Source organism: Fragaria vesca, linkage group LG1 (genome assembly GCF_000184155.1).
Source record: "Fragaria vesca subsp. vesca linkage group LG1, FraVesHawaii_1.0, whole genome shotgun sequence".
NCBI lineage: Eukaryota > Viridiplantae > Streptophyta > Magnoliopsida > Rosales > Rosaceae > Fragaria > Fragaria vesca.
Window position 1 is genome coordinate 1,841,355 of NC_020491.1, and position 16,110 is coordinate 1,857,464.

Here is a 16,110-nt window from a genome sequence, read left to right on the forward strand (position 1 = left end):
CCGCATAAAGATAAGAGGGCATAACATTAATCGAAGCACCTAGATCTAACATGATCTTATCAAAACTATGAGTACCAATGGTGCATGGAATCGAAAAACTCCCTAGATCCTTGAGCTTAGGTGGTAGTTTCCTTTGAAAAGCCGCAGAGATGGTTTTATTCATTACCGCTACATCCTTCTCTCGTGGTAGCCTCTTGTTGGTGCACAACTCTTTCAAGAATTTCGCATACTTTGGATTTTGTTGAATGCACTCAAGCAATGGCATGTTTACTTCCACCTTCTTGAATAACTCAATCATTGCATGATCAGCTTCATCGTGCTTTGATTTAGCAAACATGTTGGGGAAAGGGGCACGAGCATGGACATTAGTAGAAACTAAACCATTAGAGCTAGAAGACTGACCTTTCTCAAGCACGGCTTGAGTGGATTTCGGATCAGCAGGGACTGTGGGGATGAAAGCAGATTTGAGTGGTGAGTCGGTCATGTCGATGTCGGACTTGTCTTCCTCACAGTCAATCTCGGATTCGGATGAAGATGAAGATTCGGACTGGATCCGAAAGGGAGAAGGAGGATCTTGCTCTTCAAATTCCAAAGGTCCAACCGTGCTACTTGATGGTCCTTTTTGCTTCTTTCTTTGTTCTTTACAAGCACGGTCAATCTCCGGATTCAATGGAACAAGAGCTCCTTGTGAAGACGAACAAGTGAGTCGAGGTTGCATGCACGTCTAGCACCTGAAAAACCATTTGGCCAAGATCAAGTTAGAATGCATGAGTATAAAACGAAATCAAAAGCAATAAACTAGACTAAGCTAAGAACCAAGGGTTCTTATAAATAAGAGAAAGGAACCAAGGGTTCCGAAAATCATTCAAAGGAAAACAAAACAAAGGAAAACAAAAGAAATTCGAAAATCAAGAGATAAATTTCGAAACAAATTAAATACAAAATCATACATGGCACCAATCTTTAAGATTACAAAATCATACAAGCTTATTCTCGAGTTGCTACTAAAACACTTAAATAAATAATGATTCTAGATGGTAAGACACGGTGGACTTGCAGCCTGGATATAGATGTTTCGATCACAAGCTTGAAGCGTGGTTTCTAAAGGTCAATAGCTCAATCCAGAGATAGTGAACATGGTAGGACTCGTTTAGTGAGCAATGAGAACTCCATCACCGAGATGTATGTCTTCAAGGCTCTTGAGATCCAATTTTGGTCCCATGCACCAGAGTAATAGAAGGAGCGTACCAATGTACACAGCTAGCAACAAACTTATGAACCAAACATGACTCCAAGTGTTAGTAAAAGCCGCCCACAACCTCATGCAAACCCGAGAGTAAACAAGAAGGGTTAAGGCTAGAATTAACAAAAGGGATCCTACCTATTCTTGTGCATTACAACCTACAACATTATTCATACAAGTATTAAAGTAGAAAGACAAAAATAAAACACAATTACATCATATACAAATTCATGGTTTTAACTTTAAAAATATAAACATATAGACATATATACAATGCAAATTTCGACAATTCAAAAAGATCGAGGATCCCGAAGGATTCCCGGCAACGACGCCATTTGATAAGACGTATTTGCACACGCATCAATTAACCCTGTCAACAAATCAATCGTAGTATAAAGCAAGCAGGGATCGTTCTAAACCGGAGATCCAACTACAGGGTAGATCCACTAACCTAATATAAATGTCGAAATAAGCATATAGGGTTTAAAGGTTTGATGATTTCGGAATAGACATTGGAAATAAATCCTAAATTACCTCTATACATATTTACATGTGATCAACCAACAATCATGCAAACACAACCAAACAACCATGCAAGAACAAAGAAGACGATCTCTAATCTCAATTAAGTCCACACCGTGAGCAAATACACAACCTAAATTTGATATGCACATAAGTTCCTACGTGGTTCCTATGACATAGACATACTTTGAATTAGACTACGGGTTTCATTTAACATCGTGACACAAACAAGCTCGGCTACGTGCTCTACTTATAGGTCACACACATAAACTAATCATGCAATTACGTACCACATAAAGAATCGATGTGTTTAAGCACAAGTCCAAATCAAACATAGGTAGAAAATCGGTGAAATAACAAAGACAATGCAACTTATCAACTACTTGTATCAAAGTCGAACCTTGGATGATTAACACATGCAACATCAACAACTTGTATCAATTACACATGAAAATAGAAGAATACACCGAAAATCTTCAAGTACATGGACATAAAAATCACGGCATAAAACCTAAAATCATTGATCATAATCATAAACTTCAATTCAAAACATGGCTACAAAAGTACTTCTATCTCATAGACAAGAATCGAAACATACTTAAGCAAAACCTAAACAAACATCAACAAGAACAAACACATTCTAATCCGAAAGTAAAAGATGGAATTCACTCTCAAAATATCCCTACTTGTTCTATTCTTCTAGTGAGCGGAACCCTAGGCTACTTGCTTCGGATCAAGGATGATGGTGAGTTCGGATTATGGTGTTTGGAGAATGATGGAGTTTCGGCAAAGTTTTGGTGTAATTTTGCACGGGTTGATAATGATAAACTGCTGCCGTGCCGTGCCCTATATATAGAGTAACAAGACTTGATCTCCAAGAATTACTCAAGCACAAGGAATCCTTATTAAATCGGCAAAACCAAGTCCAAGTTGGATTTAACTTCCTCTCTTGGTCTTCAAGTAATCCTTATGCATTAAGGAATGACAAAACCATCTTGAACTTGGAAAACCTTCTCTCTTAGGCCGCACGGTCTCTTTCCTTGGTGACTTGGGAAATCTCACGGCATCTTCCATACAAATCTCGGATTATACTTCTCCTAGCTCAAGCAGGAACTCCTAGCTACCGGCCACCTTTCCCTCATGAGTCAGGAAAACATTTCCTGGTCAACACGGGTTTAGACTTTCCTGAAATAGAAATAAGAAAATTAGAAACTAGGAAAGCGGAAAGATGGAATCCTGATCAAGACAGGAATCCTGAGTAAACAAGGATTTCCAACACTTAGCACAATTTCAACACCAAATTATTCAAATCCGAAAATACTATGTATTCTAACACTAAAACCTACATATTTCTACATTAAGCAATTATTCTACACTAAACACAAATATAAAGCTAAAACAACTAAATAGGAGTTAACAAATTAAGGGTAAATAAAGGGTATAAACATATTAAGAATGTCACACTTTGTGCTCCTATCAGTTACTAAGGTTATTATTTGTGCTCCTATCAGTTACTAAGGTTATTATTTGTGTAATTTTAGGTGATTGTGAGGTGTGATTGGCTTGGCTCTTTTGGTTGTGTTTTTGGTGAAGACGCAGCGGGAATATGTAGGTGAGTAACATCTCACCAAGGTTCACTTGGAACCAATTATTTATGGAATTGTGATGATGATTATGATAATTATTGCGTTGATGATAATGATTATTATGATGATGATGGTGATGATGATAAGGTTTATGATGATAAAATGATTATGATAATTATTGTGTTGTTGATAATGATTATTATGATGATGGTGATGATAATAAGGTTTATGATGATAAAATGATGATGAATTACGATGATGATTTTTGTTGACGATTTTGATGTTTTTAATTTAAATTTTTTTATTTTTGTTGTTTTAAAATATATGAGTTTGATCGCCAACGGCTCATAGGTAAGATAAAACAAGTTTTCCTATTATATGATTATTTTTAAGGTTCATGAAATTATATTATTTTTGGTTCTTGTTAGGTTATTCTTGTGGGAATAACTATGTCTTGTGCATATAAATATATCTATGTGGAATGATATAATTTGATGATGAGCTATTGGGTTGTTGTTGTTGATTTTATTATTTTTGTGATTTGTTGTTTAAATAGTCATACTGGGTTCCAAGCCTTTAATCGGGTGATTGGTTACGGTTATGATGCTATTATTATTTTGTGATTTGATATTGGACAGTCAAACTGGGTTCCAAGCCTTTTGCCGGGTGATTGGTTACGGTTAGGAATAGAGCTCTAGTCCATCTGTCGGTGTAGGTCATGGGAGGTACCTTAAGGTATCTAGACCCATGGGTACATAAATTGTTGTTGTAAGTCATGAGACACTACCAGGACAAGCACTTTCGTCGGCCTGTTAGAAAAATTCGTCGACTAAGATCTTAGCCGACGAGCCTTCATCGGCTATAGTTTTGTCGGGAAAGAGTCGTCGGCGATGACTTTAGCCGACGAAACAAGAAGACATCATCGGCTATTGTCCCAGAATTTAGCCGACGAAAAAGACGTCGTCGACTATTGTCCCAGAATTAAGCCGACAAATATCTTAAATGTTTCGTCGACCGTAGTCTGAGACTTTAGCCGACGAAACATTTAAGATATTCGTCGGCTAAAGTATGTAATAAAAAATTTAAAAAATATTTATAGCCGACGAAATTTAGTCTGTTTCGTCGGCTTTAGAAGGGTTTAGCCGACGAAACATGCCGTAATTCGTCGGCTAAACCTTATAAGAAAAAATTAAAAATACTATAGCCGACGAATATCTTACATGTTTCGTCGGCTATAAGTCCATTCCAGTAAAAAAAAAAAACTGAAATTTCTAAATTACCATTCCAAGCAAGCTACAAAATACACCAAAACAATTCCATATAACCAACAACAAGCACATAAAACTATATAATTGATCAACTACACAAAATCTAGATCGTCTGAATTAATATCCGATTCTGAGGGCTTCTGCGGAGGAGGCTGCGGCGGCTGAGGTAGCGGTATAGGCGTAGGCATGGGCGGAGCCGGAAGTCCCTGAAGCTGGGCAACTGTAAACTCCTACAAGTACTGGAACATCTGCTGCTGCTGGGCCTGCTGGGTGGCATATACCGCGGTAGTATAGGCTGTCTGCGCGGCGATCTGGGCGGCATGAGCGGCAACCTGAGTAGCTTGCTGTTCCCGTAGTCTCTCAACATCCGACTCTAGCTGAGTCGTCCTGCTGCTGGTCAAGGCTGCCTTTCGTTGAAATCCTAGAGTGGTCTTCAGGACCCCCTCGCCCTTCTTTCCTAGACCCCGGCAGTATAAGTTGTTTCTTCGCGGTGGGAAGGTTGTGCCCATGATCCTCGCCCTAACCCTCGGATCCGAAGTGTCGATCCGGGACATGGCTTCGGACATCTCTTCCTCCTGCGTGTCCGGCCATGCCTCCCTCACTGTAGCACTCATCACCTAATTGGATAGGAAAAAAATGATTAATTAACATTTTGACATATATATAAGTAAAATTAAAAATTTAAAAACGTAAGATGACTTACAATATCCTCTTGGGCGTCAGGATATGTCTTCTTGTACGTATAGACGTACCGGTTGACTTCTAGATGTTCCCTGGCCACCTCGTCCATGAAGACAACGAACGGTCTAGAACCGGCATGATGGTTCCTTGTGTTACGTTGCCGGTTCTGAGCGTTCGCCCGGGAAATAGCCTTCAAAGAAAAAAAATAAACTATTAGTAAAATATTTAAAAATGGACGTACTTAATGACAAATTAACTAATTAATTTTTTAAATACCTGTTTATAAGGGTTGTTGAATTCTGATGTCAGAAGCCAACGCCACTCGTACTCCCTGTACTGGAAATCAGCAGGGGTACCAGAACGTGTGTTCCCATGCGTAGTCCAGTGGGTCCACAACTCGTTCTTCCACTCCTTGTACCTATAGATACAACAAAAATATTAGAAATATTATTAATATCACATACAATTTTGTTTTTTCATTAACTTCCCAACGTACCTTCCCCCATGCACAACGTCCGCCCAGCTGTTCTTCAAGTGCTTGGGAACGTCAAACCACACCTGCATTTAATCGTTTATTAGTTTAGTTTTTCTAGAAATCAACAATGTAAAACATAATATTATTGAGGCATTTTGTAAACTCACCGACATCGCGTTGTGGACCTACTACGTCAGAAAAGGCTTCACACGACAGGTTTCAGACCATAGAATTTTTCAGGCATGTTGTCTGATATGTTTCGATGAACTCAAACGATAGAAAAATGACCTTATGTAGTCTGGTATGGGTGAAAACTCATGAATTTGATTGTGTTCCAAATTTTTTACAAGTTTAAAAACTCATACGATATTTAATTGTCGTCTGAAAATAGGAAAATTTAAGTCGAAAACCATAGAAAGTCTTGTTAAATTTTTCGAGCTTAGACTACATTTTTATGTAGTCTGAATTCTCAAATTGACCTAATGTATATGGAGAGAAATATGCCGCGTGTTTAACACGGCGCCAAAATCTGAGAGGGAAATAGCAGCGCGTTTAACACTTTGCAAAAACTGAATACCCAAACAGCAAGAGTAGTGAAACCAATTCTGTTTACAACTGAAAATAGAAAGTTGAGACTCAGAGTATCTAAACCAAGTCTCAGCCTAAACCCACTTCCCTCTCATCTAAATCGAGTCTCACCCTCCCCCTCTTTGTATTTCGCTTATCCTAAACTCCGAAAGATGAGTCTCGATTTCGAGTTGCGTTAGCTTTCTCGATTTCGATTTCATTGCAACTCCAAGTGATAATTTGGTAAGTTTTCGATTTGGGTTAGCTTTCTCTCTCACTTTATCACACGATGTGGGTTGTTTATGGGTCTAGGGTTTACGAATTGGGGGTAATAGGGTTTTCGATTTTGGGTTGTTTGGTTTACGAATTTTGCCTCTTTGTAATTTGGTTTTCGATTTTGGATTGTTCCTGTTAATGAGTCTGCTTGCACTTCAGTTTCTTGATTCTTGACTCATTTTGTTTGGCTTCAGAAATTGGAGGAGTTTGCTGGTGATTAGGTAGTGATATTACTACTTCTTGATTTATCTAAATGGTTTTTTATGCAAAGTGTTACAGTGTTTGATTATGTTTTGAGGTATTGGGTTCAAGTATACATATTGGGAGTTGACTCTATTTGATGAGCGGATTGAGAGCTTGTTTCATTTTCTCAAAAAGGATATAACTGGTTTTAGGTCTAATTCAAGTTAGGTAGAATCTTATGTTTACTGATTCATGGTTACTCTCGTATGTATTGTAGACCAAAATCATGTGTATGAAATGAATTGATGCTTCGTTAATTTTCTCTGAATACTTTAAAAGATCTTTAGAAGAAAACGAATTCAATTTGCAATCTTGAATATCATACTAAATTTCATATGTGAGGGTCTATTTTGTTATCATACTGACAACATAATTCAATGGTCAATTTGCTCCTAAGCTTTTCATATGTGAGGGTCCATGGTACGAAGTTGCAGCAAATAGTTTTTATCATATGGTATGATAGTCAAGATTGCAGTTTGGAACCAATAATTTGTGTTGTCTTCGCTTGGATTGTAGTTATGATTATCCAGTTTGCAGGACAATGCATTTGCAGACATATTAGTGACTTCATGCTAGTTTTTTGATGTTCTTATCCAAAACCTGTTCTGAAACCCTATATGGTTTTATCTTCAACTAGGCTAGAATTCATGTAATTATTGTTATCCCTTTGTATTAGGCTAGACTTCATGTTGTATTTGAATGGCAGGTTCTGTAAGCATTTATTGAATTGCCAGACCAAAATTCTTCAATTGAATGAGGCTCCTGATGAACCTGGTTAGTTAAATAGTTCACTAACTATCTATATGGTTTGTCAAATGTCTCTTCTGAGAAACCTTGTAGTGTAGTTTCTACTGAACTTTCAGTTGGGTATATAAGCTTTTGATCTTGGACTTGCTCTTGTTTTTTTTTTTTCACCAAACTATGTATCTTCCTCTCTTCTCAAACTCTCATAATTAATCTCCCTTCTCGATGCAAGTCTCATCACATTTCTGATGTTGCTTAGACCCTATTTATATATTTGTTTGAGACATATCAGATTAATTAAGTTAGCTCGACATATAGCTTAACTATTATCTACAAAGTGAGTTGCATATATTCCAAATCTACATGAGAAAGCAGATCATAACGTGTTCTATGGTCCAAGCCATGGTTGGATTGACTATAATTAAAGAGGAGGATTTGTTTATATTAAATACAATTGTTTGCTATTTGGGTGTTTAAACTGAAATATTTTTGTTGTTGTTATTGCATGGTGCTTTGTAAAGAGCAAGGACAAGCAAAGGCTGGTGCTAAAGCAAGGATAAGCTGTAAGGACTTTAGCAGAGGTAAGGTACAGATTCAATGTCTTCATATGTATATTGGCAATAAAGTTCATTTGAGCTGGGTTTTATGTGATCATAAGTATGTTGATGTTTGCCTTCCTAAGTTTTGGATATTGTTCTTCAATAATAAAATTAATATTGACATGTGACGTATTGCTTGAGTCCATCAAATTATATCTGATTTTAGTTGTATGCATATGACTATGCTGTTAATTTTTTTGCCTTGTATGCATCTGGTTATCTGAATGTATGTTTTGTGTATATATAAGATGGATAAATCATGGATGCATGCCGATAGGAGATCTTTGAAGTTTCAGATAGGAGTGGACAATTTTCTTAAGTTTGCTTTAGCGAATGCAAGTGACAAATCCTCCATTTGTTGTCCTTGTATGAAGTGTTGTAACAATGATGAATTTTCGATCAGAGTTGTTAACGATCACATATACTTCAATGGTATATTTGCTGAATATAAGCAATGAAAATGGCATGGGAACCTTCTACTATGAATAATAATAGAGTAGCTGAATCTGAGATAGTAGATTTTCATCCAGATTTAGGACAGTTGGGGGATAAAAACAATGGTATTGAGGAAAGGGAGGATGAGGAGATTTCAAGAGACTCGAATGAGTTCTTAAAATTTGTTAAGGATGGAGATAAGCCTTTGTGGCAGGGTAATACAAAGATGACAAAGTTGAACACCATCATAGAATCGTTCAATTTGAAGGTAAAGCATGGAACGTCAGACCATTGTTATTCTGACATGCTGATGATGATAGCCATGTTCTTGCCTGAAGATAACGAGATACCGGAACTGTGCAAGAGGCTAAAAAATCACTTGCTGCATTAGGGATGGGGTATGAAAAGATAGATGCTTGTCCAAATGACTGCGTCTTGTACCGAGGGGAGGAACTTGCAGAAGCAAAAATCTGTCCCACATGTGGTGCATCACAGTATAAATTGAATAAAGATGATGTACCAAGAGAAGGGGTGTCTGCAAAGGTTTTGTGGTACTTTCCACCAATCCCAAGATTCAAACGAATGTTCCAATCAACCACAATAGTTAAGGCTTTAACTTGGCATGTGGATGATAGGAAAATGGATGGAATGATGCGGCATCTGGCAGATTCTCCCAGTTGGAAGCTAATTGACACAAAGTGGCCATAATTTGGAATAGAACGTAGGAACCTTAGACTAGCCCTTTCCTCGGATGGGTTTAATCCATATAGGTTTTTAAGTAGCAAATATTCTTGCTGGCTTGTTATACTTGTTACGTATAACCATCCTCCATGGCTATGCATGAAGAGGAAGCACATGATGTTAACATTGTTAATAGCTGGACCCAAGCAGTCTGGTAATGATATTGATGTGTATTTGCAGCCGTTAATTGATGACTTGAAGAAACTGTGGAATGGAATTGAAGGAGTGTATGATGCTGTTAAGGGAGAGTATTTTAAACTTAGGGCTGTTTTGTTTTGGACCATTAACGATTTTCCTGCATATGGTAATCTATCGGGTAGCATTGTCAAAGGGTACAATGCTTGTCCAGTTTGTGTTGACGAAACCAAACCATATAGGTTGAAGCATAGTTAAAAAATGGTATTCATGCAAAATCGCAGGCATTTGCCCAGACACTATCCGTAGCGAAAGCAGTCAGCTGCATTCGACAATACCGTAGAGAATGATGTGGCTCCTATACCATTAAGTGGGGAGGAGGTCTTGTCAAGAGTTAAAGGCTATGTTGGAAGAAAATTTGGTAAGAAAAACCCTATTCCCCCTTGGAAGGCTAGTGATAACCAAAACAGACCATGTGGGAAAAAACAATCTGTGTTCTTTGAACTCGATTACTAGAAGTATCTTCTGGTAAGACATGTTCTTGATGTCATGCACATTGAGAAGAATTGTTGCGATGCTATTCTCGGTACCTTATTGAATATTCTTGGGAAGAGTAAGGATGGAGCTGCTGCCCGTATGGACATGGTTAAAATGGGCATCCGAACTGATTTGCAGGCTAGACCTAGTCCAAACAGGTCCAAGTTGCCTTTAGGCAGTTGGAACTTGTTGCTAGAGGAGAAGAAAATAGTTTGTCGTTCCTTTTTCGGTATGAAGATTTCATCGCGTTTCTCTTCTAATGTAAGAAATCTGGTCTCTATGGAAGATTTAAGACTAGTTGGTCTTAAATCACATGATTGCCACACAATAATGCAGATTCTTCTCCCCATTGCATTACGATCAGTTCTAGCAAAGCCTGTTCGGTATGCCATTATCCGGTTCTGCCTCTTCTTCAAGGCAATTTACAGCAAAGTGATTGATGTTTCAAAATTGAAACAGATGCAAGCAGACCTTGTTGACACAGTGTGCTTGCTTGAAAAGTTCTTCCCACCTTCATTCTTTGACATAATGATTCACTTGACCGTCCATCTTGTTAGAGAAGTTGAGTTGTGTGGTCCGGTATTCTTGCGGTGGATGTACCCCTTTGAGAGATACATGAAAGTGTTCAGAGGGTATGTAAGAAATCACAATTTTCCAGATGGGTGCATTGCTGAAAATTACATTGTTGAAGAAGCTATCAAGTTTTGCTCTGACCGTTTTCTTGATGAGGGTGCTACCACTGCGGGAATTCCAACTAAAAGCTTGTCTAGATTGTGTAACGGGTGTAAACGATTATCAGGTTTAGTAATGGTTGCCGTGCCATACAAACAGTTACAACTTGCTCACCTTTGTGTATTGCGGAACACCGAAGATGCCACTCCATACTTCATGTACGTATTTGTTTACTTGTTGTGTTAAATAAGTATCTGAGATATTAATACCTGATATATGTTATGGATTTTGATATCTTGCTGATTTGTTATCTTTTGCCTCTATAGTGAGCATATGGAATTCTTGAAGTTAATTTATCCAGACATTAAGAAAAAGAAGAAGTGGTTGAGGGAAAAACAGAATGCTACATTTGCAGATTGGTTAAAAGAGAGGGTAAGTTGTGAGGAAACTACACTTTACTTCATTAATGATTTTGAAGCTGTTTTGTAACTAGTATATATTTCTACTTGCAGGTTGCAAATGAAATGATGTTTTCGCACAATCAAGTTTCAGAAGCATTGAGATGGATGGCTGGAGGGCTAAGAGACTTGGTACCTACTTATAGTGGATATCATGTCATTGGAGTTGATTTCAGCACCAAAGACCAGGACAACAAAAGAACATTTCAAAACAGTGGGGTTCATTTGGTTGCTGATGCAATGCAAGTTGCATCTGCAAAGGATAATAACACTAAAACTAGGGATATGGACTTCTACGGTGTAATACGTGAAATATGGGAGGTTGACTACTACAAATTTAGGGTACCACTGTTCAAGTGTGATTGGGTAGAGCGTAGTAAGGGCATTAAAGTAGACGAACTTGGGTTTACTTTGGTTAAACTGAATAGACTAGGGCATTCAAATGATCCTTTTGTCTTAGCTACGCATGTTAAACAAGTTTTTTATATTGAAGACCCCTTAGATACTGATTGGTCAGTAGTAGTGAGGTGTCCAGACCGAGATTATGAAGGGACACTTGCGGATGAGGAGTCTGATCAGATAGAAGTGGAGCACCAACCATTTATTCCTACAATGCCATCAGTTGATACTTTAGATGATCTTGTTGGCCATCAACCTAGCATTCATATTCAAGATGGCAATGAAGGGATATGGATTGACAATTAATTGGATTAGGATTCTGATATTTTTGCATAGTATAGGCTGCCTTTTCTTTTGTTGAACTTGTAGCTTGTTTGTTTCATAATATATATTTCAATCAAGTGTTTCCTTGTTACATTACTGTGGGTGCAATTATTGTTATGTCAGTTCATTGGACTTCATGATGAATATGTCGATTTATTTAATTTTTATCTATCTAACACTTGTTGCTTTTGTGTTTCAGATCATGAAATCTGCCCATGAGAGAGCAGCTGAGGCTAGAGCTCTAGCTTTAAGGATGAGAGCTCTGCAAATGAAAAGAACGAAATCTGGGAATCCTAGGTTGACAACTAGACTTGAAGCAATTTCTCATAAGAGAAAGGAGGTGTCCCCAAAGAAGAAAGCAGTGACATCCCCAAAAAAGAAGGTGCTCTCAAAAAACAAGGCAGCCACATCTCCTAAGAAGAAGGCCACATCACCGCAGAAGAAGGGAAGACCAAGTAGGAAGGATGCCTCATCATCAAAGAAGACGGTCACATCCTCGAGGAAGAAGGCTGAATCAAAGAAGTCTGGAGCACTCGCAACGTGGTCAGTTGATGATGAAGAAGAGGAAGTTCAAAATATGGAAGCGCAAGTTGAAAATGTGACCGGTGGTTTGAAGCTGCTAAGCCAAGGCATGGTGACAATGCAGCGTGTAAGTCACCGACTCACCAGAGGAATGAAGCTCACTGTAGAGTTTAATGCCAAAGGGCAACCTTTTGGAAAAGTGGCAAGTGAAATGCAGTCTTACACCGGAGTCTTAGCACGCACTAAAATCCCAATTAGTTTTAAGGATTGGAGAACGAAAAAATTGGATGATGAAAAGCAGAAAATCTGGGAAACAGTAGAGGTATTTAAACTAACCTTCCAAGTTATAAGTTATTCTTATGGCTTTCATTTACTCTTGTCCCATTGTAAACTAAGTCTATTTGGTGTAACACAGGAGGCGTTTGTGATCCCTAAAGAGTGTAGGAGGCTTGTGATTGCATCTGCTGCCAGTAAATGGAGGGATTTCAAGTCCAAATTGACTGCCAAGTACATCATCCCTTTCTTGGGTGAGCCTGAAAAGCTAGAAAACCCCCCAGATGATTATCGATTTATTAAGAAACCTGTATGGGACATCTTTGTTGCAACTAGGATCACTGATACTTTTCAGGTATGAGAACGGTGTCCATATTTGATAACAATTTTTTTTTACTAAATAAGTAAATATATGCAATGTCTTACAATCCCACACTTGTTTTTGCTTGGTTCCATAAAAGTTGCGTCAGGCCCAGATAGAGAAGAGAAAGGAAAATAAGTACCCTCATCATATGTCACATAAGGGATACGCTAACTTAGAAGCAGAACTGGTTAGTTTTTGGAATTGCTTTCAATTCCCTAATTTCTCGGTTATGCCACTATCAGTTTTTTACGTAAAACTTATTGTTTATATATTCTAATATTATTTTAATTTTGTATAGTTGAAGACAATCTCTGCCGACCAACTAGATCGTGCAGTTTTGTGGGTGAAGGCTCGACAAGATAAGAATGGCAATTTCAAATCACGTGAGGTGGAGGAGGTAGCCAACGAAATTGTAATAAGTCCTTATCTGCCAATGTATTGTTTATTTATTTATTTTATATTTGAATTGGTATTAATATAACTCTTAAATTACATGGTAAATTGAGTTTATATACTTCCTTTTGTATTAGAAAAGGTTAAAGGAAGAGCAGGCAAGTGGAAAACTAAAGGTATCAGGTTCAGACAATGTACTCACCAAGGTGTTGAAGAAGCCTGAGCATCCTAGCAGGGTACGTGGTGTTGGTGGTTTCACAAAACCATCGACATACTTTCACCTCCCAAAACGCACTATGAACTGTGTTGATGAAGGAGACTCTTGAGGCATTATTGGCTGAGCAAAAAGCTAAATGGGAAGAGGAGAAGGCCAAGCAGTTTGCTGAGGAAAGAGCATTATGGAAAGCTGAACTTGCACGGTTGGAAGCAAAGTTGAACGGGAAGGAGCTGCTAGTGGAGTCACCAAAAGCTGTTACACCACTTCATGAAAATGGCTCAGGCAAAGGGAGATGTCCCCATCCACACGATAATGTTGCAAGCAATAATGTTGGGGAGGTAGAGCTCAATGGGGTCAAAAAGAAGCTGAGACTGAACTATGAGGATAACAACCCCATTTTTCAAGAGGACTACTTGATTGTTGAACCGAATCAGAAACTAACCAGCACAACTGAGGATGATGTTAGAGATTTCCATGTGCCGAGAACTTCATTGAATGAGCAAATGGTAAGTACATTTCTAATTTACAATATAAGAAAGCTTAGGCTAAACATGATGAGATTTTCAATGCTAATGAGAAAACTAATTTAGTTATGCAATGCTGATGAGATTTTCTTTCACTTAGGCTAAACATGATGAGACTGAATGCGGGCTTGCCATAGGCAGTGTTCAGAATATTGTTACATATGGAAAAGTCGTTGACGTCGGTGTCGACACATCCAAGCAGCTAGTCCATGGTGTTCCATTGGGAAAGGGCAATTTGCATGTCACAGTTATAGGAAGCTATAATGATAATGCACTCATACCAATTCCAGTGAAGGATGATATCGTCACAGTTGTCGACGCCAAAGGGAGTTTAGTGGCTTGGCCAAGACACTTGGTTGTTATTCCAAAACCAACTCAAGTACCAACAACTGCATCCCTTACACATATACCAGTGCGTAAAGGGCCACATCCTCAACCCACTCAGCAGAAGGTAAGATAGCTTCCTTTAGTTCCATGTTAACTTTATTTAATATATCTAACATGTTAATATGGAAAGCTTGATAACATTTTTATCTTGTTGTAATTCACCTAGCGAACAAGGCGTACAGTACAGTGTCCTATTTCTAAGAAGAGAGAACTGGATTATTTTGACGACTATGAAGACCTGGAAACCTTGCCACCAAATCTGCCATTGCCATTAGAGGACTTGTGCAAGTGGGCCGACACTGAGTTGAAGAATGAACGCACCATAAACACAACACTTGGACCGGAATTCTTAGGACATTCAAGGAAAGTCGTTGTGTCTAGAAAGGATATCTATAACATGGCCCACAAGCAGGAACTGAGTTCTGATGTACTTGTTTGTTACATGAGGTAAAGAAAATTTCATTGAATCATTGCAGTAATTTTTAGGTGAAATTTACTTTGAACCTCTTTGTATTGTATTTTGGTAGCTACCTTCATGGAGAGTTGCAGAAGTCTGAGATGCTTAATATGGTTGCCTTTGTTCGACCCTGATCTCACTGGTGCACTTGGGTGTGGAAATCCCACTGACCGGGCAAAATTTCTATCAAATAGGTACAAGCAAGGGAAGGCTGGCCAAATTTTTTTGGTTTCACATAACAATAGGTATATGGCGATGTTTTGCATGAAATATAGCTTCTCAATAACTATTAAAGACATGGTATCTAAAGATTTTTGTATATATATGTTCTCTTTTATATAGTAAAAACTGGATGTTGACGGTGGTCATTCCGAGTGATGACTTGGTATACTTAATGGATCCATTCAAAAGGGTAGCATATGACGATGAATGGAAAACTGTTGTGAACCAATAAGTCGTATGGCTTTTGTTTTCCAATATCGATTATTTCTTGCTATATTTAATTTGCACTTTCACTAATCATCAATGTTTCATTTTCTTCCAAGCCCTCTGAAAATGTTTTATGGCCCAAAGAATAAGAAATCAAGCAGAAAAGAGACTAAATGGGTGAAACTTCCTGTAAGTTGTAACACTTGGTTGAAGTCTTTATGTTTATGTACTTTGTCTAATATTTTTATTGATAGTTTGGCTTATAGTAACTATATTTATAATTTTCAGGGTATTCCTCAGCAAAAGGATCACAATACTTGTGGATATTACATCATGTGTTTCATGAAAGAGATTGTTGAGGACAAGGACTTGGGTATGCTACCAAGGTAAGATTGATCAATTGCTTTTCAATCATATATGGAGATATTGCTAGATAAAGATGGGAATGAGCATAACTTGCTGCATTTTGTTGCTGCAGTGGGGAACGAAAGATACTGGTAGGCAGTATAACACTGATGACATTGATGCAGTCCGAGCTGAATGGGCAAATATGTTAATGGGATACCCTAATCATTACTTTATTGATATAGAATTGTAGACTTGAGTAGAATCTAGGAACTGTTTTTGAGCATATATCTT

The 16,110-nt window shown here is 38.0% G+C and overlaps 1 pseudogene; it reads right to left on the reverse strand.

Annotated features, from left to right (window-relative positions):
• Positions 1-718, reverse strand: part of LOC101300287 — a 28,949-nt pseudogene extending 28,231 nt beyond the window's left edge.
• Positions 719-16,110: the final 15,392 nt, after the last annotated feature.